The sequence below is a fragment of the Poeciliopsis prolifica genome, unplaced genomic scaffold (assembly GCF_027474105.1).
Source record: "Poeciliopsis prolifica strain line A6 unplaced genomic scaffold, Auburn_PproV2 SCAFFOLD002, whole genome shotgun sequence".
Taxonomy (NCBI): Eukaryota; Metazoa; Chordata; class Actinopteri; order Cyprinodontiformes; family Poeciliidae; genus Poeciliopsis; species Poeciliopsis prolifica.
In genome coordinates, this window is record NW_026562377.1 from 2,183,408 (window position 1) to 2,208,679 (window position 25,272).

Genomic DNA, 25,272 nt, shown 5'->3' on the forward strand with positions numbered 1-25,272 from the left:
TTTAATGCATTTCTTTCTTTTTTTTCCAGACTCAGTAGTTCTAGAAGCAGTGGAATAAACCCAATTTAGTTTTAGGGGAAACATTATCAGGTTCTCACATAAACTGAACTCCTGCAGTATCTTTCAACATTGGCACATTTTTAGTGAGACTGCGGTGGTTTTGGTCTCCTATCTCCCCATCTGGCGGTTGCCGGGTCGGCTGTGGGTGGCCTACATAAAGGTCAACTGGCCTGTCCAATAAGCAGGAGGCCTGCATGCCTGTGAATGAGTGTCTGACCTCAGGAGACAGAGCCTCCCTTCTTCCTGTGGAATCACTGAGGTTTCAGGGTGAAGGCTGACTCGACTTGGCATCCCTGCCTCTGCTGAATTACTCACACACACACACACACACACACACACACACACACACACACACACACACACACACACACCACACACACACACACACACACACACACACACACACACACACATCCTTTTCCTTCCGGTAAACCTTCTCCCACAGCCATCAAGACCACCATCATGGCAGCACATTCGCCGTTGCCATGGAGACTTTGGTGCTGTACCGACGGACCCTTTCGACCCGTTTCGTCATCAGAGGAGCTGAACAGGCTGTTGCTCAAATTTAACTGGAAAATGTGTTTATTTAAACATCAAAATAACAAACACTCAGCTTTAATGAATCTCCAATTCAAAATAAATGTTAAAAACTGTGACATCATATTTGATGGTGTTTATTTCTTCAATTAAAATGTTTTATTGTTTTATTCAACATTTGGAGGCTTTTCCTGTTATCCTCTGTTTAGACACATTCTGGCTGATTCAGATAAATAATGATTCACACCTGCTATAAAAATCGAAGCTATAAATAGTTATAAATATTTATTTTAAATATCTTCACATATTTCACATGTAGCATGACAAGCACATGTGCATTTTCATGTTCATTTGGGAAGTTTCATGGTAAAAATTCATGGTACACAGTATTTTACCATGAAACGTTGCAAAATCCACTCATGCATTTTGTGCCTCGCATCTTTGACATGTGAATATTTGTGTAAGTCACATGTACACGTTTCTTTTCTTAACCTGGACTTTGATCGTTTAACTCCACTAAGCATGTTGCTGATGAAGAGTTTAGAGAATAAGCATGTTCATTATTTTTGTGGTGGTTATTAAGTAGGAAAAGGTTTTCATTGGTAGGAAAAGAAGGAAAGTTTTTCTGTGAGCTAGCTTTTATTTTTATATATATTTGTGTTTTTTTACAGGTTGATTTTTGACAGGGTTTCTGTAATCAGTGTCTGGTTGTCAACCCGTCATTCACTGAAGTCATCAGTGAAACTAAATGAGTCTTTGCTCGCTCTGAGTTTATCTGGTTGAAATGTCCGGCGTGCCTTCATATTTAACTTGTGTTTCAGTTCATCATGTCGTGTTTTAAAGCGTTTACGGACGGCTGGTTCTGCACCCGTCGTCCCAAACATGATCTTCATCCCACTTCCTGTCATCCTCGCTCCGTCTCCGTCTGTCTGACTTCGCCTGTCTCCCCGGCCGTGTTGATGGCGACAGGAGACAGTGGCGTGCTGGCAGGTGCATGCCACTAAATTACCATCCGCACACACACACACACACACACACACGCACACACACACACACACACACACACACACACACACACACACACACACACACACACACACACACACACACACACACACACACACACACACACACAAAGCAAGGCTCTCCTGTGCTGAGAAGGCTTCCATTATCATATCAAAGCGTCTCTCACTGAGACGTGGCAGTGCTTCAATTTAAGCAATTAATGCAGAGAGACTCTGTCACGCAGCCCATCACCCCTCCACCTCACACACACACACACACACACACACACACACACACACACACACACACACACACACACACACACACACACACAGTTGTACACATGCAGGGCTCTCTTGTGGCTCTGAGACAAAGGTGTTGGGAAGAGTGGATCCATATTCTCAAGGCCATGGTGCTGCTTTTCTCTCCTGTTTTGGCCTCTTGAAAGAGGTTTTTATTTCTCGCGCTCTTCCATGTTTCTCCACCTGAGACGGTAAAGATGTGTGTTCAGGTGGCATGATGGCAGCGCAGGCTTTGTGCTAGAATCCTCTTTTTGGATGCTTAGACTTTGATTGCGTCTGAGGTGGAAGCAGATGGACAGACAGAATCCATTCTCACAAAGCACTAGCATAAAATGTAAAATAAACACTATAATGTTCGCTTCAGCGTTTATTGATTCTTGTAGTTTATATTTGAATATAAATGCATTTTCTGATTTAACTGGCTTGAATGTGTTGGGATTATTCTAATCTGTTCTGAACAATCCTGCCAACTTCTGTTTCCTTCAGCTGGAGAAAGTTCCCTGGTTTCAAAGCTTTGCCTGAATTGGAGCTTGTAATTCCAGCAGCAGATCAACATCAGGAGGAAGTTCTGATCATTTAATGTCATTGTTTAAATGTAGTTATTTAGGCCAAAGTCAATGTTTTTTTGTCACTGCAGAGAAAAAGTTACATGTGTGATGGCAAACAAATTGTTCCAGAAGTTATTGTGATGACTGATGATGTTTTCACAGCATTTCCAAGTAATATAATAATAACAAGGCAAGAACATCTTCTCAAAGTTCAGTTAACTTTAATTTCTAATGATTAAACGAGTATAACATGTTTTTCCAGATAAGAAACAGTGTGACTGTGTCAAATGAACCTGATTTTCTCTGAGCTCTGATGCATAAAGCAGATTAATAATGACATGTTGCTAATAGACACAATAGAAATGTAAAACTTGATTATGAAACAAACCACATTCACATCAAGTCGATTTGCTGCTGAGGCTCCTCTTGAAGCAGTCGCCGTTTAAATGTGAGCACACACCAATCAGACGACTTATTGTACATTTTCCTGCTGGTTGGGAGAAATTGGCTTCTGTCATTTACGCTTTCATCAGAATCTCTTCAACATTCATCCCTCTCTTCCTCCTCCTCTTCCTCCTCCTCCGTGGTTTGTGGTGGAGTGCTCCATCGCCCTCCTTTGAGACGAGGCACTTTATTAGACACAGCTGTTGGATTCGCTGCCAAGAGCCTCGGCGCTGGTCTCACCCTCCATCAGGTGCAGCAACGCATCACTGTCTGCTCTGCAAGCCCTCAGTATTTCTGCATGCTCTCTGCTGTGCTTTTATTCTGAAAGGTTTCGAACTCAGCAGGGGTTCAGGGTGAAGGACTGAACGAGTTTGAAGTTGTGATGTTTACATAATGATATTTTGCAATAAAATCAGTATTATTGGAATAAAGTCACATGAGAATAAATTCATATCAGAATGAAGGCTCAATGAGCAGTCATATGAAAATAGTTAAAATATCGTAATTAAGTCACATTTCAATAATATTTGCTTGTATTATTTTAACTTTATTCTCGTACGATTAAGAATAAAGTCATTATATGAGAATAAAATCTTACAAAAATAGTCTTAATACTGTATAAAGTCGTATTTCAAGTTTTAAGTTGGCTGCAGAGTTTGGTTGGATTTACTTGAGTAGAAATATTTTGAAGTAAAATGTTTGTGCACTTCTAAAATCTATGAACAAACTGTCATTATATTGATAAATGACTGTCTGCGTTCGACGAGTTCCTCTCAAAATTAAATTAAACATATTTTCACATTGATCAGCCCATCCAGGATCTCGTGATTATCAATAAAAATTGCTCATTTTGTAATATTTGTACTTTTATTTGACAGTAAATGTGACCGTTTGTTGCTAACCTTATCAATCACAGATAACTTGACATCAAGTAAAACTGAGACGGTTGTAAGTTATACCGCCACCTGTAGGCGGGATTTGGCGATTGCAGAATAGTGAAAGACGCGAGTTACTGACTGATGTTATAAGGCCATCTGGAGATAAAAACTGGTTTGATTTCACTCATAAAATAATGTTTAAACACACAAATGGTATCCTGAAAGTTCTGATAATGCGTCATGAAGACCACATAAAAAACTCCTGTGGGCCAGATTTGGCCCCCAGGCCTCGAGTTTGACACACGCAGTAAACCGTCAGTTCAGGTGCAAAATACATCAAACTAATAATACTTTTATTTATGTTTAAAATGATTCTCAGGTTGTCCTTGAATCAGCCTGTTAGTTTTTATCTCTTAGTTTTGATGGTGTTACAAACTTCTTTGTTTTTTATTTCCTGATCAGACTAGAAAACTTTTATTCTTCTGAAGTAAAGCTAACATGCTCCGTTTTGAATTCCTCAAATTCATTAATGGTGAAAGTAAAACAATTTGTTTGCATATTAACTGCTGAATGAAAGTTTGACGGCCGTACAAGAAAAGATTAAATTTGTATGATGTGTTTTTCCATGGTTCCTGTTCTAAAACTAAAACTAAAACTAAATAGACTTTGAGGTCACAGTGGTGAAATGCGCAGCAGTGATTGCTCTATTGAACTTATAAATGTCTGAGCTGCAGCGCCGTTTAATAAAGACGATTCATGACCACAGAAATCCTTTCATAATCTTTCACTTTCTTCAGCAATAGGCAATTTTAAGAAATGGCTTGGAAATTTTCCTTCTTTTAATGAATATCATTTTTGTTTTGACCAGTCAAAACATATGCGTGCAAATTAAAAACACTATTTCCTGTTTATTTTCCGATACAAGAATCTATGATGAAGCACAGGATCAGCAGAAAAGGAGTTAAATTACATTCATTTTGAATCAAATTTGATTTTTATATAATATTCATTTAATTGATTCAACTTAAAATGTATGTGAATAATTCTGATAATTCCCAATAATTGTCAGAATGTTACTACTGGTGGAAACGATGAAGATGACAGGAAGTAGTTGGTAGATATTGGCTCTGCATATTTTTTAAATGACATGACAACAAACATATTAATGTGATTTTAATTGCATTTTTCATTCAATGGAAACTTTCAACGCTGGCGAAATATTTTGTGTACATTCAATGGAAACGCAGCGTTTTCCTCCAAATCTGGACGTTTCTTTCAGCACAGTTACAGAACAGCAGATTGTTTAAGTGTAAGCTAACTTGTAGAGTATCTGTGTGTTTCTGTGCGTTCTGATTGTTCGCTTATCGCCGCTGCATCTCCCTCTCTGGCTGTCCGCATCCCTCCGTCCTGCGGCTGCAGCAGCTGCCTGATGTTTGTGACAGGCGCTGCGATAGCGCTGACAGGCTGCAGACGGTTATCAGCCGGCTGCCATGAGAGGCTCCGTCTGGCTAAATTGAAAATTGCAAATGAAAATCCTGCTCAGCACGTTTTTTAAATTCATCAGCCATTATGTCAGATGACCTTTTGGGCGTCAGGCTCCGCTGATAAAACTCCAAATGACAACACTCGGCTCTGATCCAATTTTCGACTGTGTCCCCATCCTCCTGTCCTCCGTCCCTCCTCCTCCTCTTCGTCACCGTTCGACCCGGTGCCAGTGAAAATGATAGGCTTTCAGGAGAGCCTCCATTGTGCTGCAGATGAAGAGGTTTTGTTTGGAGGAGATGTGTGTGTGTGTGTGAGTGAGTGTGTGGCTGCTGTAAGAAACGTGATGGGTGTGTGAGTTTGGTGGCGCTGAGCATGGCCCGGCCCGACCCCGTCTTGGTCCCACCGTTGTTGTCCAATCAGAGAGCGGATCAGAGGCCGGAAGGTGCGAACCCTCAGAAACGCAGCGGGGCTGTGAGTTCAGGGAGGAAGGTGTAAGTGTATAATAGACACTAAGAGTAGATGTCACTCTAAATGGCTTCTCCTGGGAGGGTCAATGTGCCAATATTGACTGACGTGTGTGTGCATGTGCATCATCTCAAGAAAAAAAAGAGGAAAGCAGGAAGAGAGCTGATCCTTTGAGTCTCTTAAAAGCTCTGTCTGTCAGTAATTGAATTTTCCTCCTCTCCTATTGTTGTTGTCTTTGTCTCCAGGGACTGGATGGTCAGATTTGTTTTTATTTCCAGTATGAAGTTGTATTAACCATCTTCTTTCAGCTCCCCAGACACATTAGAAAAATGAAAAATCACTCGTTTTGTTCACAGACTTTCCTTTTGTGTAAAGATCAGGCGACCTTTCCGAACCCGGGCCTGACACCGAAAAGATAGGTTTGGATTTTTCTTGTTTACTTGAACATCATCTGGAAGCATCGATGGCTCCTCCAGCTGTTCACCAAACCCACAGTTAGACTTTATTGGGTTTGTGTATTTTCAGAAAGCTTTGCTGAGCTTCCATATAAGTTTCTACAGCTTCTAAAAACAATCTGAGCACTTAAAAAAAATCCTCTCTACTGTTTTTCATTAATAAGTTAATATTTGTTGGTGTCTTGAAAAAACCTACAAAATGTAACGTCACAAATCCGCAGGCACTGCCCGTTCCTTAGCAACCCCAGCCCCGTTCCCTAGCAACCCCGGTGGAGTTCCGCCCGTTCCCTAGCAACCCCAGTGGAGTTCCGCCCGTTTCCTAGCAACCCCGGTGGAGTTCCGCCCGTTTCCTAGCAACCCCGGTGGAGTTCCAGCATGTTTGGTTTGCTGGTTTTTCAGCTGTATTAATGTTTTGTTGTTGACTTACCATCCAGAAACCACTTGCTGCATTCTTGTTGGTTGTGCAGGAGGCTCCACTTCTTCTTTTCAAAGATGTTTGGTTGTATAATTGCGCATCTGTTTGCAGCCATTTTTACTTGCAAGTGTAAATGTTGAGTTGGAGGCTAAGGGGTCAGGAGGTAAGGGGGGGCGTGGTCACAGATGCTCTAAAACAATTTATTCTGAAAGGAGCCCAAAATACTCAAACTCTTTTTGTCCTAGCCTCTTCACAGAAATATAACAGATCACCTCTGAAATATTCATAACAGAGACCTAAGATTCATTTAGTTTTTCGTGATGTTTCTCAGCCATGATGTTGATGATCCGAGTTTTTTCAGGTTAGTGAGAATCTTTCATTCTGCTCTGATGATTCTGTGTTTTGAAACTCGGCTGCATCAGGTGCAGCAGGTCCTCATGTTTTCTGCTCCATGGAAGAAAAGGCTTATTGAGTGAAGGATATTTTGATACCATTAACGCTTATTTTGATCCTAAACGTTTCTCTTTTTCTGTTCAGATTAACAGATTTTGGCTTTGTTTGGATTTTTCTTTGATATTTTCACTGATTATTTGGTGAAACTTAAAGCTAAATTGATAAATGAATAACGTCTTTAACTTTATATGAGACTGATTTTCTCTTTCCACTTCAGTTAAAAACAATAACAATGCAATCAACTGTGAATAAAACACACAAGTATTAATAAACAGCATTGGAAACTGGTGTAATTAAGAACAATATTGGAGGAGAAATTTAAATGTTCTGATGGTTTCATGATATTTGTGACAGTTTATTTGTGCCTAACTATAGGAGAAATTATGCCACTTACTTGTGAATGGCAGCTAATTTTGTGTGAAGTGTGTGAGTTTCTGAATTTGGCTGAATTTCCAAAGAATGAATGTGCATAATTGTGTGTGTTCAGAAATCTGCAGTGTGTTAGCTCTTCCTCTGTTTACGAGTGTGTCTCAGCGTGTGCCTACATCTGCATGCCAGTGTGTGTGAGTGAGTGTGTGCAGCTGTCCCAGGTGTGCGTTATTAATCAGTTATCAGGGCAGTTTATTTGCTGGGTGACAAGTTGCAATTTCCCCCCTGATTCAAGCGTCTTTGTCAGGTGGGAATTACTCTGAGGGTTCGTGACAAAACACTTCACCTCTCCGCTTCGTTCCCTCAGCTCTCCTCCTCTCCTCCGACGCCGTTTCCCTCTTCCTCCATCTTTCACTCTTCCTCTTCTCCCGTTATTTTTCCTACCATCAGCATCGTCATCCTCAGGCTCTGGAGTAAAAAAAAAAAAAGGCGGACTGTATAATTAATCACACAGCTTGGTCTAATTAGCGACAGACACACAGTCACCTCTCAGCTTCCTCGGTCCTAATAGCAGCTGATGTTGTATTAACGGCAAACGGTGCAATCCCTGTGAGATCCCTCTTGATGAATCTGATGAATGTGACAATAATTAGTGAAGACAGATGAGAGTTAAATTACCACTGACAATGTAATGCTATCCTGTCTGCAGCCAGGAAGAGGGACGAGCTGACAGGCGCACGGGAACCAGTTTAGTTTCATACAAATTATTGTTTTCATGCAAATCATGATGCATTAATTCAGCATAATGAAAGTCCTAATTGCAAATTTAGTTTAACGTTGAAAAGAAGTTCTTCATGTATCTAAACAGGTGCTGAAAGATTATCTAATAAAAGTATGCAGTGTGAAAACTCCATACTGTTGAAAACTAGTTTTGTTTCTTTGAGAAATCCTCAGCCAGTACAAATTCAAAACCAGTATAATTACTGGAACATTTCTGTGAATTTTCGTCACATTTAACGAAGTGCAGAATGTTCCTGACATAAAGCACTCCAGAAAAACCGAGAGCCGAAGAACAAACTGATAAAGCAAACGTTAAATAATTCAATGTAGGTAGAAGTTAGATTTTCAAATGAAATAGTGAAAAACACAAACATCAGAGACTAACCTCTCATCACAAATGATTTTACAAGAAACAACTAAAAACTACAATTGTTTCTGGAGCTCATTTTATTTCTAAATCTGCAGATAAAATCTCCACGTTGTTGTTATTGAAGACAAATCATTAAATTAAAGTTTAATGTAAACCAGTAAATCCATGTTAATGTTCAGCTCTTCCAATACAATGAATATTGATGAGCTGCAGAGAAAAGTGACAAATTCATGACATTTTTCATTTTTAATGGGTTTAATTCAAAATAACCATAAAGTTAAAGAATCTTTTTTTTGTGCAAAAAGGGAAGAATATTAAAGCAGTAACTATTTTTTTGAACGAATAGTTAATAAAGTCTGTTGGGCTTTAATGTTTATTTATTACCAGAATTTGAGAAAATATTTTAAAAACAAGAATATGTTTAAATATGTAATTGTTGTAAAGATACTTTTATCCTTTTCAATATTCTAACAGCCATTATTATCATATAATATGTCAGAGTGACATATTTCATTTCTATTTCCAGGAAAATGAATAAGTAAATATATTGATTTCATATTGAGAATATTTTTACACAACTATAAATAGAAATATTTAAATTAATTCACTACATATATTTTGTCTTTTGGGTTATTATGGTAATGCAGGGATTTAAATCTTTTTTTCATGTTTCATTTGCAATATAAGAATCTCATCTGTTCATTTCTCCATGTTATTAATACCCATAAATATGTTTTGTATCTATGTATTCTGAAAATACTGAGAAAAATTGGATTACAAAAATAAATAAATAAAAATAAGATTTTTTAAACTGATTCATCAGGCCTTGGCAAATATAATGTATGTGAATTGCAGCAGCAGGTAGCTCAACATGCTTTATGTAATCAGTTCAAAGTTGCTGTAAATTCCCTTTTAAAAATGTTTTTGTGGAAATTTAATTGCACAAACGTACCTTAAAAAAAATGTCTCGACACACAGAAATGTGAAAAACCTTGAGAAAAGTTGGAAAAGCGTCAGCGAAGCCTGAGGACTAATTAGAGCTCTCTGCTAAAGAGGCAGAGTGAGTGATGATGATGGAGAAGAGAGGAAGAGATGGAGGGGAAGAGAGTGTAATTGTTTGTGTCAGATGGTGGGGAGCTATCAGGGCAATAAAGTAAATTAGCAGAACAAACAACAAGACAGAGAGAGAGAGAGAGAGAGAGAGAGAGAGAGCGATGGAACGGGGGAAAGATGAACGACAGGCACAAGAAGACAATGAAATCAGTGACTCTTATTTTCTCTCAGCTGTGAAGGAAAACACACAATAGTGACTTTATAGCTGAGTGTAATGAGACCATAACTCCTGTTTGCCTCCAACAGGCAGGAAGATCGTCCGCTAACAGCGCCCCCTCTGGCCACTCCGGGTTCCTCCCTCGGACCAAAAACACCATTTATAATTGGGTGGAGACGAGTTTAGGTTCGTCCCTGATGGTGTTTAGTCTTTTAGGATCCACATGTTTCTGGAAATCATCTCTCTCTCTTTCTCTAACCTATGTGTGTTAAACTCGAGGCCCGGGGGCCAAACGAGGTCCACTACAACTGACCTTGTTTGGCCCCCGGGCTCAAACGAGGAGAAACAGTTGTGTGCTTATATATTATTGATCAATAAAGTCAAAGCAGTTTTTATCTATTTATTGGCAGCTTTTCTTGCTAATGCAAAATTGTGAGATAATGTTCTGCAAAAATGGTCAAAGCATTAAGATCAATCAAATTTGATTTGTGTAGCAAATATTGTCAGAGCTTTACATCATAAAACATAAAGTCAACAATTGAAACATTACAATCTTTGCTTCAAAAGCATCAAGAGGATTTGATGGAGATTCAGCAGTTTTTCAGTTTTCAGGAAGTTTGTTCCAGATGTGTGGAGCATAGAAGCTGAAAGCTGCTTCTCCATGTTTGGTTCTGGTTCTGGAGATGCAGAGCAGAACCAGCAGAGGTCTGGGAGGTTGCTATGACAACAGCAAATCTTTGATGTGTCGTTCAGAGATTTATAAATTACCAAACACCATTTTAAAGTTTATTCTGTCAGTGAAGGACTGTAGAACTGGGTGATGTGCTCCGACTTCCTAGTTTTAGTCAGAACTCCAGCAGCAGCGTTCTGGACCAGTTCACTGGACCAGTTTACTGGACCGGATCACTGGACCGGATCATTGGACCAGTTCACTGGACCGGATCACTGGACCGGCTCACTGGACCAGTTCACTGGACCAGTTCACTGGACCAGTTTACTGGACCAGTTCACTGGACCAGTTTACTGGACTGGATTGTTCTAGTCAGACTGGTTAAGACGCCGTTGCAGTGATCAATGCGACGAACGATAAACGCCTGGATGAGTTCCTCTAGATCTATCTGAGACATCAGTCTCTCGTCCTGTAAATGTTCTTCAGGTGATAGAAGGCCGACTTTGTGCCCGCCTTTATGTGGCTCTGAAAGTTCAGGTCAGAGTTTATCATGACTCCCTGGTTTCCAGCTGTGATAACTGAAGCTGTGCATTGACTCTAGATCTATAACTCTAGATCTATAACTCTAGATCTATAACTCTAGATCGTTCCTCTTTACGTCCAACGACAATAACTTCAGTTTTGTTTCTATGCAACCAGAGGAAGTTTTGGCACATTGATCAGTCACTATAGCAACGAGTCCGCATGTACCGTAGCAACACAGTGAGCGAGAAAAAACTGGTTTTCAGTTGTTCTTCAACGCTTTTCTGTTATTTTTTCACTAGATTAATAATTCCCACATCTCCAGGTTTCATTTTGTTAACTGTATTGTTCTGTCGCAGCAGCAGCGCCTTTACGGACGGCGTGTGAAACGATCAGCTTTTCGCCCTCCAGGGTAAAAAAGCTTCATTTCCAGATGTAAACAACAACATGCAGCCTGTCTGCGGCACGTCTGCAGGGCGTCTGCGGCACGTCTGCGGCACGTCTGCAGGGCGTCTGCAGCGTGTCTGTAGGGCATCTGTAGGGCATCTGCAGCGTGTCTGCAGGGCGTCTGCAGGGCATCTGCAGGGCGTCTGTAGGGCATCTGCGGCACATCTGCAGCGCGTCTGCAGGGCGTCTGCGGCACGTCTGCGGCACGTCTGCAGGGCGTCTGCGGCACGTCTGCGGCACGTCTGCAGCGCGTCTGCAGGGCGTCTGCAGCGCGTCTGCAGGGCGTCTGCAGGGCGTCTGCAGGGCGTCTGTAGGGCATCTGCGGCACATCTGCAGCGCGTCTGCAGGGCGTCTGCAGGGCATCTGCAGCGTGTCTGTAGGGCGTCTGCGGCACGTCTGCAGCGCGTCTGCAGGGCGTCTGCAGGGCGTCTGTAGGGCGTCTGCAGGGCATCTGCAGCGTGTCTGTAGGGCGTCTGTAGGGCATCTGCAGCGCGTCTGCAGGGCGTCTGCAGGGCGTCTACAGGGCGTCTGCAGGGCGTCTGCAGCGCGTCTGCAGGGCGTCTGTAGGGCGTCTGCAGGGCGTCTGCAGGGCGTCTGCAGGGCGTCTGCAGGGTGTCTGCAGGGCGTCTGCAGGGTGTCTGCGGCGCGTCTGCAGTGTGTCTGCAGCGCGTCTGCAGGGCGTCTGCAGCGCGTCTGCGGCGTTACATAAACCAGAAGCATTTTTATCAGGTAACTACAAACTCGTCCCTAATCAGATTCTCTGCTCGTTGTGCATCTAATACACACAGTTTTAAACTGATGGACCAATCACAGCTCTGCGCCGCCGCATCATGTCGCCATGGCAACCAAACAGGATGTGACAGGCCGTCAGTTGGACGCCGTAGTGACAGGTCAGGTAATGGAGCCGGTGTCACTGACATTACGAGCGCGGGAGAACTCTTCATTATGGGAGAGCTGTGTGTGTGTGTGTGTGTGTGTGTGTGTGTGTGTGTGTGTGTGTGTGTGTGTGTGTGTGTGTGTGTGAGAAACAGAGGGAGTTAAAGAAAACACAGCAGCCAGCCTTTCCTCTGTCATGTCTCATTTCCAAGATGCTGTAATTCTGTAATTGTACAAGGCAAGGGGTGTGTTAGTGTGTGTTAGTGTGTGTGTGTGTGTGTGTGTGTGTGTGTGTGTGTGTGTGTGTGTGTGTGTGTGTGTGTGTGTGTGTGTGTGTGTGTGTGTGTGTGTGTGTGTGTGTGTGTTGGTGTGTGTGTTGAATAAGGGTTTTTTCTTCAGCAGTTCACTGAGTTTATCTGGTTAATGTTTGCCTCATCTTACAGTTTTAAAGCTTGGAAGGTTTTTAAGAATCTGAACAAATCTATAATTTATGAAGTTTTCTAGTCATAAAGTCTAATTGCATCACTTTAGCTCCTGTTTAAGCCTTTATTTTTTCCTTAATGACAATCAGCTTACAGCTCTTCCACTTGTTCAAATTGTTTGCATGTTATATATTTCTAGTGTCTATTTTTGTGATCTGCCTGGTTGTCTGCTGTTGCCTTTCCTGTGAAAGAGAACGTGATCTCTGTGGGGTTTTATCTGGTTTAACAAAGAATAATAATAATAATGATAAAATGTTTTATACTATTATAGATTCCAAAGGGGCAGTATTATATAAAAGTTTTTATAAGCTTCCCATCATGTTATAATTTTATTCCCTCCTCTAAATCAAACCTGAATTGTTGCTTTATTTGTTTTTTTCTTGCATGATTGAGAAATCCTTTACTCTCCGTGGCAACCATTCAGCTGTTCGGGCCTGGTTGGGCTCCTCCTCCTCTCAGCTCCTTCAGACTAGCCAGCAGCAATTAGCAAACAGCTGGTGGACCTGCTGAGATCATTATTCAAAGTGTTTGGTTTGTTTGACACAACGCAGTGTGAAAACTAACTGCAGCAGCTGAAAATGTTCCAGTTTGGACCCAAATCAAACCGAATGTCAGTAACACTCCCAATCCTTTATTTTCAAATCCAGTTTGAAAATAACTAATGAACTATACTTCATTAGTTAGATTGACTTTATTGATCGTTGTGTAATAAAAGAATAAACAAAGTTATATACAAGTTGGCTTTAAGTCTTTTTTAGTATTTTCTCTGTCTATTTCTATTAGTAATACAGTGCATGACATTATAAGCTAGCATAATTATTAACTTCTTAATTCTAAATGAATATACTATAGTGCAGTTATATTTGACACCTTCATTAAATAGAAACAAAAACATTTATAGCAACACAAACAGCAGTGATGATTCTTAAATTCAGGTTTAAACTGTTTTATATTTGAAACTGTTTGATTTGCTGAAATCATTCCACAGCCTCACAGTTTTACATTCACATCTTCCCCTTGAATTATAAAGTGCTTCCTTTATTTAGAAGAACCTTTGAATGTTTTCCAGTCACGATTGATCCCAAAATAGCGACAAGTTTATGTGAACTTCCAGTCTGCGCCGTTCTGTAATTGTACAAAGAAATTAGAAACCTAATGGATGCTTATAACTTCAGATGGAGACAGGAAGTGATCATTTGGAGCATGTCGGCCATCTTGTGTCACGATGTGTGTGTGATGAAACTGGCAGTAGCCATCATTTGATTGACAGGTGGTTTGTGAAACAGCTTTACACTGATAGTGTCGGCTGTGAAGGCTTTGTGTGCTACAAGGCCCTCATGTGGCTCTGCGCCGGCCCTTTAAATACGGCATCTTATCGGGGGATGCTTCCTTTTTGGCTAAGCGCTGATAGATGAAAGGCTCCTCTGTTTTGCGAGAGCATCTCAGAGAAATGTATGTAAAATATATATTGTGGATTTGGGTTTGTTTGGTTTTGGTTGCCAGGTTGTTTGGTCTGGCTGCGTTTGATTCGATGCGTTTGGGCCGATGCGACGTCGGAAACCGTCCCCTGGGACAGGTGATAGCTTATCAAAGTCTTAGCAGCCCTTCTGCAGCAGTGATACACACTCACACACACACACTTCCCACCTGCACGTCTGTATGAGGGTGTGTGTTTGTGTGTGAAACTCTTGTCATCAAGTGAACGGTGGTTGGAAGGACAGTTTGACGTTCTGCTTGGCATCATGGGACGGCGCTGTCGCCTGACGATGCTGCCACCACGGAGATAACCTTCAGGGTGACAGCCAAGACAAAGACGCGCACACACACACACACACACACACACACACACACACACACACACACACAAACACACACACACACACACACACACACACACACACACACACACACACACACACACACACACACACACACACATCTGCTGAGCTAAACGCAGAGGGATTGATCCTAATTAGTGCTAATCAATATGTTGATTGATAGTTTCACTTCAAAGAATTAATTTGACCTCCAAACAAAAACATAAAAATGACAACAGATAAAGATAAATCAAAATGAGAATATTTTCAACATTTAATAGTTTTTATTTAACCAAAGACAAATTATTGAATGGGAAATATTTATAAAAAAAAAAGGTTTTTGCCTTTATCAATATTTTTATGCTTTTTTTTCATTTTATTTTTTGCATTTGAGCTCAGAGGAGTGGGGGCTATTTATTTATTTTATCAAACAGTGAATAATAAATATCACAAAAGGTTTAAAGTTACATCTAAACCATTTTATTTAATGTATTCTTAAAAGTTTAACTTGTTAATGTGTGTTAGAAACACATTTTATTAATGGAAAACATTAAGAAATATTAATTAAATGATGACTTAAATAATTACTTTGTGTCATGTATCAGCATGGGTAAGCACTGGTCTCTTAGGAATCTCACATTAATTATAATTTTATAATTATAAAAAGTGCAGCAGAAAATTAAAAAGGGCTTTAGTAGCCGTGAGAAGACTGAGCAAAAGTTTGAAAACGTTTATTCAGAACGTAAGACTCAAAGAAATGAATATAAATAACCTTTATTGTCTCATAGAGGGAAAATTCAGGCACAACAGCAACAAAGTAAAAATGTACAAAAACATAAAAATAAGAATCAAAAACTGAACAGTAATAGCACATTTACAACAGAACATCAGTAAAACTCAGTAACTAAAATAAGTCACTAAAATAAAAATTATAACAAAATTTAAATCTTTAAAGATCAGATTCATGTTCCCATCAAAATAGTAAATAAATAATATAAAATATTGATGTTGTTACTGTACCTTTAAACGACTTTGGAAAGCTCAGCATGATGCACAAATATTGTGTTTGGTTATTTAGATGCACAATAAATAAATACATTACATCAAATTTAAAAAATATAGTTAAAACTGCACAAGTTTGATGTAAAAATACATTTTAGCATTGAATAAATACAATTGTTGAATAATTGCCATCTAAACCCTCTATTAGAAGATTCAGCAAAGTTTCTGTTTGTAAAGTGAATCTCAACGGTTAAACCTGTTAAAAATGTAAAGGTCATATTTTTCTGTAGGTTAAGGAAGCCGTGTTGTTGTCCTGCAGATGGAAGCTGACGATCATCACCATGTTGCCTTTAAGTCTTTTGTATGTAAAGCATTTAGTCGGCATGTATGATGCATTTGAGTTCTGTGTGTAAGTAGGAAAATATTCCCTCCCAGCATTTCCTGTCTTCCTGTCGCTCTGGGCGGTGTTGGCTGGCGTTAGCTGCAGCTTTAGCACCTGTTGTCAATGCTAACAGCACAACTTAGTCGTCCAGAAACAATGCCTGCAGCTTGGAGAGGAGGATTAGTGCGAGTAATGTGGGTTAAGAGCATTAGCTCAGGGCTGATTGTTAGAAAGTAGAAGACAATAACCAGGAAGTGGCAATAATTAGTTGAAGATGATGGTACGAACTAAACAAGCCTGAAACGCACCAAACAAAACCATTCGAGATGTAAAGTTTGAAACGTGATTGTGATGATTGTGATGATTGTGATGCGATGTCTGAGCCTGTCAAACAGCAGAGGAAAGTGAACTGTCGTCTTAAAAAACAAAAAACCGGAAACAGAAGTTATTAAGAGGCTCAGTTGGGATTTTGATGACAAACGTTTTTCCTTTCAGCATATGGGAACTTAGATAATGTTTCATCCCTAATCTAGTTTGCTCATAACTGGAACACGGAGGTCCAATTTTTAAATAAATCACTAATAATCTGTACACTATACGTTATAAAAGGCCTTGCAAAAGTTTTCAAACACCTTGAACTTTAGAGTTTGTTGTTGTAACAAAAAGGGAGAAATTAATTTTCTTGGCATTTTAAGATTAAAGGGGAATTAATATTTGATAGATTTGACTCAGATGGTCAAACAAAGAAAACCCTTTTGGCATTTTGGTTTACTCTTTAGAAAAACATAATATTTTTCAGGAGAGGTGCTATTTACTATTTACTCCAAGTTCTGTAAAAAAATAATAATCTGAATCCTATATTTACTCAGGTTTTCCTGAGTAACTCTAATCACTTGAAACTTTTAGGTATGACCAACAAGTTAACAAATTATCTTTCACAGAACATTTTTACCTCTTTAAAAATATCTGCAGTGTGTTTATATGTTTAAAAATACAATGGCAAATTAGGGCTGTTGGAGATAGAAAAGGTGTAAAAAGCTCAGATTTTTTTTTGATTAATCTCAGAAATTTAAAAAATGAAATTCTGAGCTAGGAAAGCTGAAAAACTCAGATTTTTTTCTGAAATTAGTCAGAAAATGTGTTGGAGAAAATCTGAAATTTTGAGTTTAAAATTTTCAAGAACAAAAAAAAAGTAAATTTCTGAATTTGATAAGTCCAAAATTTTCCAACTCAGAAATTTCTGACTTTCAGAAAACTTCTGAGAATTTTCAATTTTTTTTCTAACAAATTTTCAACATTTCAAATGAAGAAATTTCCAAGTTTTTTCAAGAAAATGTTTGAGGAAATGTATTTTTTCCTATTTAATCTGCAGTGGTTGCAATTGACACAAAATAGAGAAAGTTCTTGAACTTTCGAGTTTAGAATTGTGACTGAAGTGCAGACCCATATGATCGGATTCCTCCTGTGACGCCAGCGGCAGGCCAGGTAATGACGGCTATTTTAGATTTTCCTCCGGTGGCCCGACAGATGATCTTCCTCTCCTCCCATGGCGTCCGGTTTGGGAGAAAAGCCAACAGGAAGTGGTCCGAACCTCCTGTTGGCTATCAGCAAAGTGCCACTCAGTCACCCCAAGGATCCTCAAATGAGGATGAGCAAACACACACACACACACACACTTATATAAACACACCTGCACTGAGTTGTGTGTGTGTGTGTGTGTGTGTGTGTGTGTGTGTGTGTTTGCTCATCCTCATTTGGGAAGAGTCGGTGATGAAGAGGAACGAACAAAGAGTCGACAAACACAGCAGTTATAAGTCATGATAAAATGATTATATGGAAGTAAAAAAACATCTAAAATCTCAGCGTAGAGAGCAACAATAGAGACAAACGTCATGGCCTCAGTACAGGAGGAGCATCACACAGTGAGCCTCTGTAATTGAGGCTCACACACACACACACACACACAAAACGAAACCCCTGGGAAGGAAGAAGCATGTAAAGTGTCTGTTGACGCTGCAAACACGACAAAACGAAACCGATACTTTAATTCATAAATCTTCTCATATCGGAGTCAGAAATTCATCGCCGCGCAGTCAGAACATTATCAGATGGGATTTATCGATGCAGCTCATGCTAATTATTGCTAATTGGAACAAACAAGCTAAGCAAACGTGTCATGCTAATAACAGAACAGAGATGAACGAGGATTTGTGGAGTTTGTGCTGAAGCGCAAAACGTCTCAATGTGGAAAAAGACACTAGACTAATCACTCTCATTGTGGCCTATTTCCATGGTAACTCCCCGCCGAGCCACAGCGGTAATTTAGCCTTGCTAGCTAACGACACAGAGCGAGCCATTATCTTAGCGCCAGGCTGCGGCCCTCCTCCCCCCATTTAACGATTCACGCTATGAATGAACAATTAGAGAGCAGATTGTTGGCCCAAGTGGAGGAGAGATGGGAGGAAGACGGGGTCACTTCATCGCTGCCCGTCCACAAACTGATGGGATTTCTAATTCCACACACAGAAAAGTACAAAAAAACATTTAACAAATGACTGATCAAAGATCTCTCTAATCGTCAGGATTCGCTCTGCAGAGTTAGAAGTAGCTAAGTTTGTTTCGCATACCTGAGAAAAAAAAAGTAAGGTCAACACTTTTATAGTGCTGCCTTGAATTCTTTAAGTGCTGATGAACCTGGATACGGTGAGTGAAATTCTCCAGAGAAATGAATACGACTGCTGTGGAGGTTCGTTATTCCTGGAGAATGCACACATCATGTCCATTTTTACCTCTGAATGCAGCTGTGGCCTTTTCCATCAACAAACCATTTCTGTGGCGCTCAGCACCAACATGTCTGCTGAAAGTAAAAATTCATCTCATAGAATCTCGACAGTGTTGTTAATTAGGTGATAGCATTCGGTTTAATAGAAAATTCGGAATGCCATTGACTTTTGGTTTGTATAGAACCTTCATAATGAGAACAAATAACCTGCTTTCGTTCAGGTTTTATATAAGAGGACATAGTGAAACATAATCTGGTCTTTTCCAGGGTCTGAAACTGTATTTATTATAAAATTATACCCTGTTTATTAGATAAGGATGATTTAAATACTACCAACTTTACAAGTGGTGGAAATTCAGCCTCATGCTTCAATACACACATTATTTTATTAGCTAGAAAATATGCATAGAAATCAGCATTGGGAGCTAACGCTAAATCGATCAGATGACAACGTGCTACAACATGGAGTATTTCCCTCAACAGGTTCAAACTTCTCCTCACACACCTACCTGAACTGAACTGTTCCCTAAGGAAGTCATTCTTTTGAACAAACCTTTTGCTCACAGCTACAATTTTAATTTATTACTGATTAGCAGTGCTAACTCTGATTCTACAGTCGATAACCAAAGAAAGTTCACAGCAAATTTATCTGGAAAATTGTATTTAGCTGGAGCTAACTGCGCAAAGCATTTACAAAGTTAGCAAAAGCACTTAGCTAAAGTTAGCTTCGTTGTTAGCGGAAGTGTGCCCGGCCCTGATTTGGTATGTGGTTTAGTTCCTGGTCTGCTCAGTACGTGCGCCAGCTGTGTCCTTTTGCTGTGGCAACGACAATAAAAGGAAGGAAATGAATGGCAGTAAAGATTGTTTCAGATCACTAGTATTTGGCTGTTGCTGTTGAACTTTAGTTGTACATCTACACCAATAGACTTAACAAGTTGTTTTAGCTTCAGCTGCTAATTTTATACATGGAACAATGTTTTTGATATGCTCATGTTTGTTAACGGAAACCACACTTCATCCAACATCAGTGTCTGACCTCACAGATGTGCTTCTGGCAGAATAGAATCAGGATTTACATTAAACTCTGAAATGCTTATCAAAGCTTTACCAGATGAGCTGGAGCCGTTTTATCTGTGGGATGACACCCTGGCTCAAATACTTCAGGGAATAAACTGAACACATTTAGGCCTGTTGCAATGATAATCCCATGATAATTAAATACAAGTTCAATAATTTTCATTTAAATAATTTATCAGTTTGATCTTTTCCCTCTTTTCCGTGTTAAAGTCTTCAGCCTGCTGTTTTTGTTGCCATTTCTTTGGACAATTTTGTTTACAGAGACTTTATAATTCATTTATTTGTTGTTTTGTTTGTTTATTTTGGATATTTCAAATGTCTTCCAGTGTTGAATATTCATCAGAATTTAAACTTTATTGATCTTTGAGAACCTGTTCCTGCATTATTTTCATTGTATTACTCAAAAATGATCTCAAAACAACAACGTAATCGTTCATTGCGAAAACGTCTGGGACAATTTATTATCCAGCAGAATTAATCGTGACAACATTTACGTCAGTCTCTGTTGTTTCACTGATTTGTTTTGAAATTGACACACAGTAAACGACATAGCAGAAAGAAAATGAACTATTTTCTAAGTGTTACTCGGTTATGTTCTCATCTTTTGTGTTGTCACTTATTTGCAGCATCAAATTCGTAATTCTAATTTGATAACTGACACTCTGAGATGAAACGTCTACAAAAAGCACATAAAACTTTATGGTGAAGTTTTGTGACGGCCGATCTGCTGGCTGTGTGGATATCACTTCATAAAACACTCGTATAAAGGAAGTGCAAATTACCTATTTTGTCAGCCAGCTTTCTTCCATTTGAGATGAAGAGCAAGGCCCTCGATGCACACTTCATCCGCAGTGTTCATTCAATTTACAGTTCACACACACACACACACACACACACACACACACACACACACACACACACACACACACACACACACACACACACACACACACACACACACACACACACCTCCCAAACAACAACTCCTTGAAGGTCAGTGCCTTATTCAAATGACGGTGCTGTGGTGTGTGTGTGTGTGTGTGTGTGTGTGTGTCGTTTCTCCCTCACTGTCAGGCCTTTTGTGCGTCTCCTGCTAAAGAAGCTGTCAAGCCGCAGCGCTGAAGGGCTCACAGGAGGGACAAAAAGCATACTTTTTGTTTTGTTTTGTGTGCCTGCCGTCGTGTTCGGCTGAATGTGGGAGACTGAGAGTGAAAGGTAAAGAAAGGCGGGTGAGAGTGGAGGACTGGGAGGAGCGTGACGTGTAATTTAGTGTTTGCCTCACTCTACTGTACATTGTTTTAGTCGTGCTAAAGCTGCTCTTTGTTGGGCTGAGGAGATAGCCATCAATCACCTGTCAGCTGGTCAAAAGGGACAGCGAAGGGAGGAAGGGGCCCCTGTTCCCACCCTCCTCTTCGTCTTCCTCCTCTTCTCTGCTACCTAGCAAACTTCAGGGTCCAGGGAAAGCCCGGCCGCTGGATTCCGGTTTGGATCAGGAGTCCAGGTGAAGGCCAACGCACAGGCAGGAAAAGTAACTTTTTCCCGTCTTGTTTTGAAAGGATTTATGGCTTTTGTTTTCCTGCTGCTGGTGTCAAAAAGCTGCTAATAGGAGCATCTAATTGTAATATGACACCTCCGCAAACCGCCGTGCCACTCAGGCGTCGCTGCTGTCACCAGACGACAAACCCTTCATTATGCTAGCTAATGTTAGTGCTAAGATAAGCTAACAGACCCATTAGTGCCAGTTCATTTAGCTCGTTAGCCAAAGCCTCGGGGCTGATGACATTCATTATATATCATTAGTGCACAATTAACATGTCTCACTCTGACACGGCTGCTCCCAATGTTACACGACACTTTTAATCATGTTTTATGAAATGATTCGGTGGCAGCGACATGATTTAGGAGTTTTTACATCATGCGGCGTTCATTACATTAACCAGCTGTAACCGTAAATGGAAGAGGAGAAAAACGCCGTGCAGATCCTGAAGTGACGCTCTGCAGAAATACACTTTGTTCTGCTTCACCTTCATTCAGAAAAGCAACTTTTCATTGTTTCTCTGGCAGTTGATGCCAACATCAGTATTTATTTCTTCAACTAAAGAGTCAAATGTTTATAAAAAAGTGGATTAAAACTGAGTTTTGTAAGTTTATGTTATATAGATTTTAAATATTGCAAATCTGGTAATTTAACATTTGTTCAGTTTAATTATGCAACGTTCTGCTGGAGGTTACTTCTGGTTTTCAGAGAGCCGTTCCTTTCTACTATCACCACATGCTTGATCGGGACGAGGATTTGCTGAGTAAATAGTTGGAGACGAATCAATTCGACATTAATATCCATCAGTCCTGATGTTTAAACAGTTTCTTTATTTTCTATTGGCTGTTTGACTCCTAGGAGTTTGTGAAGCTTTTTGTGTTTTTAAATTTGTTACTGATGCAGAGTTACCAAATGAATCTATAATTCACTACATTTATGTTTGTGTTTTAAAAAAATAAACATTTTGAGTCTAGTTTTCCTGTCTCGGATCGGAACCTCATATCCTCTTCATCTTCCTCCTCTTGGTATCATAAATGAAAACTCTACTGAGTTTAAACTCTACCGGGTTTATACCAACACCTTGAATCCGACCCGGACTTTTCTCTTTTTCCCTCTCTGCTCTTTCTTCTCTTCACTCTGTGAAAATGAAACCCAGCAGCAAAACAAAACTTCTCAAAAAGAGGAAACCTTTTTCAGTTCCAGATAAGCAAAGATGAAATGTAAACCTGCACTTTATCCACACTGGACATCAGTCCTGGATTTATCTGGTAGGTTTCAGTTTTAAGATTAGATTTGAATGATGGGGCAGAAACAAGTTAGACTATTCTGATTCGGAGAAAAAAAGCAACAATGCTGAGATTAAAGTAAAAAAAAAAATCACAATTCTGTAAAAGTCCGAACTGAGATTCTGAGATTATTCAGTATTCTGAGGAAAACAACTGAATTCTTATATCCAAGTCAAAATTATGATGAAGACAAATTAATCTGAATTACATCAAAATTCTGAAAATAAAATCCCAAATCTAAAAAAAAGAGTCAAAATTCTGAGAAAATATCTGAATTCTTGTTTTTTTCTTAATCCGGATGGATTCTTGCTTTGTTGTTTATTGATAGAAATGAAGGAAGTACATGAGAAACACAACTCAGATCTGCATGTCAAAGATCTAAGAGCATGTCCAGACACACACACACACACACACACACACACCACACACACACACACGGCAAGCAGTATTGATTTTTCTGTCTCCAAGCTGTGGAGCGTGTGTGTGTGTGTGTGTGTGTGTGCGTGTGTGTGTGTGTGCGTGTGTGTGTGTGTGTGTGTGTGTGTGTGTTTAAAAGGGATTAAGGCCTTGCTCGGCTAAGATACCATCAGCCATCAACCCTTCTAGTCCGCTTCGGGCTTTCCCGGCTGCCGCATTGTCTATTCTGCTCCGCTATGTGAAAAATGTTGAATATCAACAATGGCTTTCAGTGGCGTATTGTTGAGTTTTTCTATGAACTAATCTTGCCTCAGTGAAAGAGACCCAGGGCTTGGACCAAACGTCTAGAGCCACAGCATTCCTAGCTGGCGAGCAGAAGGCGGCAGGCTGGAGGAGAGGCAGGGAGAGCCGAGGGCCCGGAGCTCAGAGCCCGGAGCCAGGGGCCCGGAGCCAGGGGCCCGGAGCCCGGAGCCAGGGGCCCGGGGCCCGGAGCCCGGGACCAGGAGCTCAGAGCCCGGAGCAGTAGCTCCAGAAACGGGCTACTGAGCGGAAACAGGGGAGGTGTGAGGGCGGGTACGGACAGATAGGGAGGGAAGATGGAGACTGAGATGAGATGTTTTTTTGTTTTTTTTAATCTGCAGAAGGAAGAAAAAACTAACATGAGTTTTTCCCCTCTATGTGAGGAGGTTTCAAAACCTGGAAATTTGGTCAAATCATCTAAAACAAACTTAGAAAAACACCAAAATGTTTGAGTTTCTGTCGCTGTGGGAAGCAGTTCCTGTTCCTGCTCTGGATGTAAGGCTGCAGCGGACGTCCAATCAGACGACAGGACCTCTGATCGTGTCATAGCGACGAGCGTGACATCATGGCCAGGTAAGCTCTCTGAAACATTTCATGAATAATCAGCTGGGCGACTGATTGGTGAAATCTTCCAGAAGGCAGCCAATGATGAGTTCCTATCAGGGATGAACTGATCTGATTGTCTTTCAGATACCGAAAAGATCCTGGAAATGTCAGTTTGTCTGTCGCAGTTCAGTCATGATAAAGGTCTTAAAAAGTCTTACATTTGAGTTGCATAAACCTCGTCATATTTTTTGATTTATTTATATTTTTGTCCATATAAAACATTCACAACTTCATAATAATTACAGTTACAAAAACACTGATCTACATTTTTCACTTCCGATACCGATATGTGAGATTAAGTATCGTCTGATACGATCCGATACAGAAAAGCCGCTGAATATACTTTTTTCTCTTAAACACAAACATAAATGTTCTTAATAACTAATTTATTTTCTGACTTTGCTGCAATACTTCACACTTTATTGGACCAATAGTCACCAGTTTGGTCAAACATGTAAAAACCACTTTAATCTGTTCAGTCGGTGCGATTAGCAGGGTCACAATTCATGTAAAATAAATGACAAAAACAAAAGGTTTGGTCAAATTAAACTGCAACAAATATTCTTTCAAATGGTTCAGAAAGTCCAAATAGGAAATCAGAAAATAATGTATCACAATTAATAAAGCATAGAATCTGGATAGATTGGGAAGATTATCACTGATGCGTCTATTTGTGACTAAAATCCAATTATTTAAATAATGAAAAACATTAAATATGTTAATTTACATTTTGAGATTGTTTTATTTATGTCGTATCTTGGTGCCAGTTTATGCAATTTATGACATTCTTTATAAACTTTAACCACATTTTTTTCACTTTCCTCAAGAAAGAAAAAATCTCAGTTGTGCTTTTTTTCCAATAAATATTGTTCTCAAATTTTTAAAAGCAGATTTGCATAAATTGGTTCAAAATTAACCAACTTACAAGCAATATGTCAGCAACGTAAGAGTTTCCTTTACGTCAATATTTCCTCAAAAACTTCTAGTTCCATAGATTGAGGGTTAAATTTGCAGGATCTGTTTTTCAGAGGGAAAGTTGAGTTTTTATTTTTTGGCTACATGCAGGCAAAGCCGAGCGTCCGCGGGGGTCAGCAGGGGTCGTACGAGGCTCTCTGGGGTCAGTGCCACAGCAACCTGGATCTGAGATTTGGTTGGCTTAACCCCTCACCCCCAAGCACACACACACGCACGCAGACACACACACACACACACACACACGAACATCAATGCAGT

General features: G+C 40.0%; 1 long non-coding RNA gene across 2 annotated transcripts in view; it reads left to right on the plus strand.

Moving 5' to 3' along the window:
* LOC129372386 (uncharacterized) overlaps positions 1-25,272 on the plus strand; it is a 154,897-nt gene that overhangs the window by 50,472 nt on the left and 79,153 nt on the right. The window contains exon 1 of one of the 2 annotated variants that reach the window (XR_008607245.1): positions 23,743-24,006. The exons of the other annotated variant lie outside the window; for it this stretch is intronic. This is a non-coding gene — a long non-coding RNA (uncharacterized LOC129372386). Of the gene's footprint in view, positions 1-23,742; positions 24,007-25,272 lie in introns of those variants that run through there. 2 annotated transcript variants of the gene reach the window in all.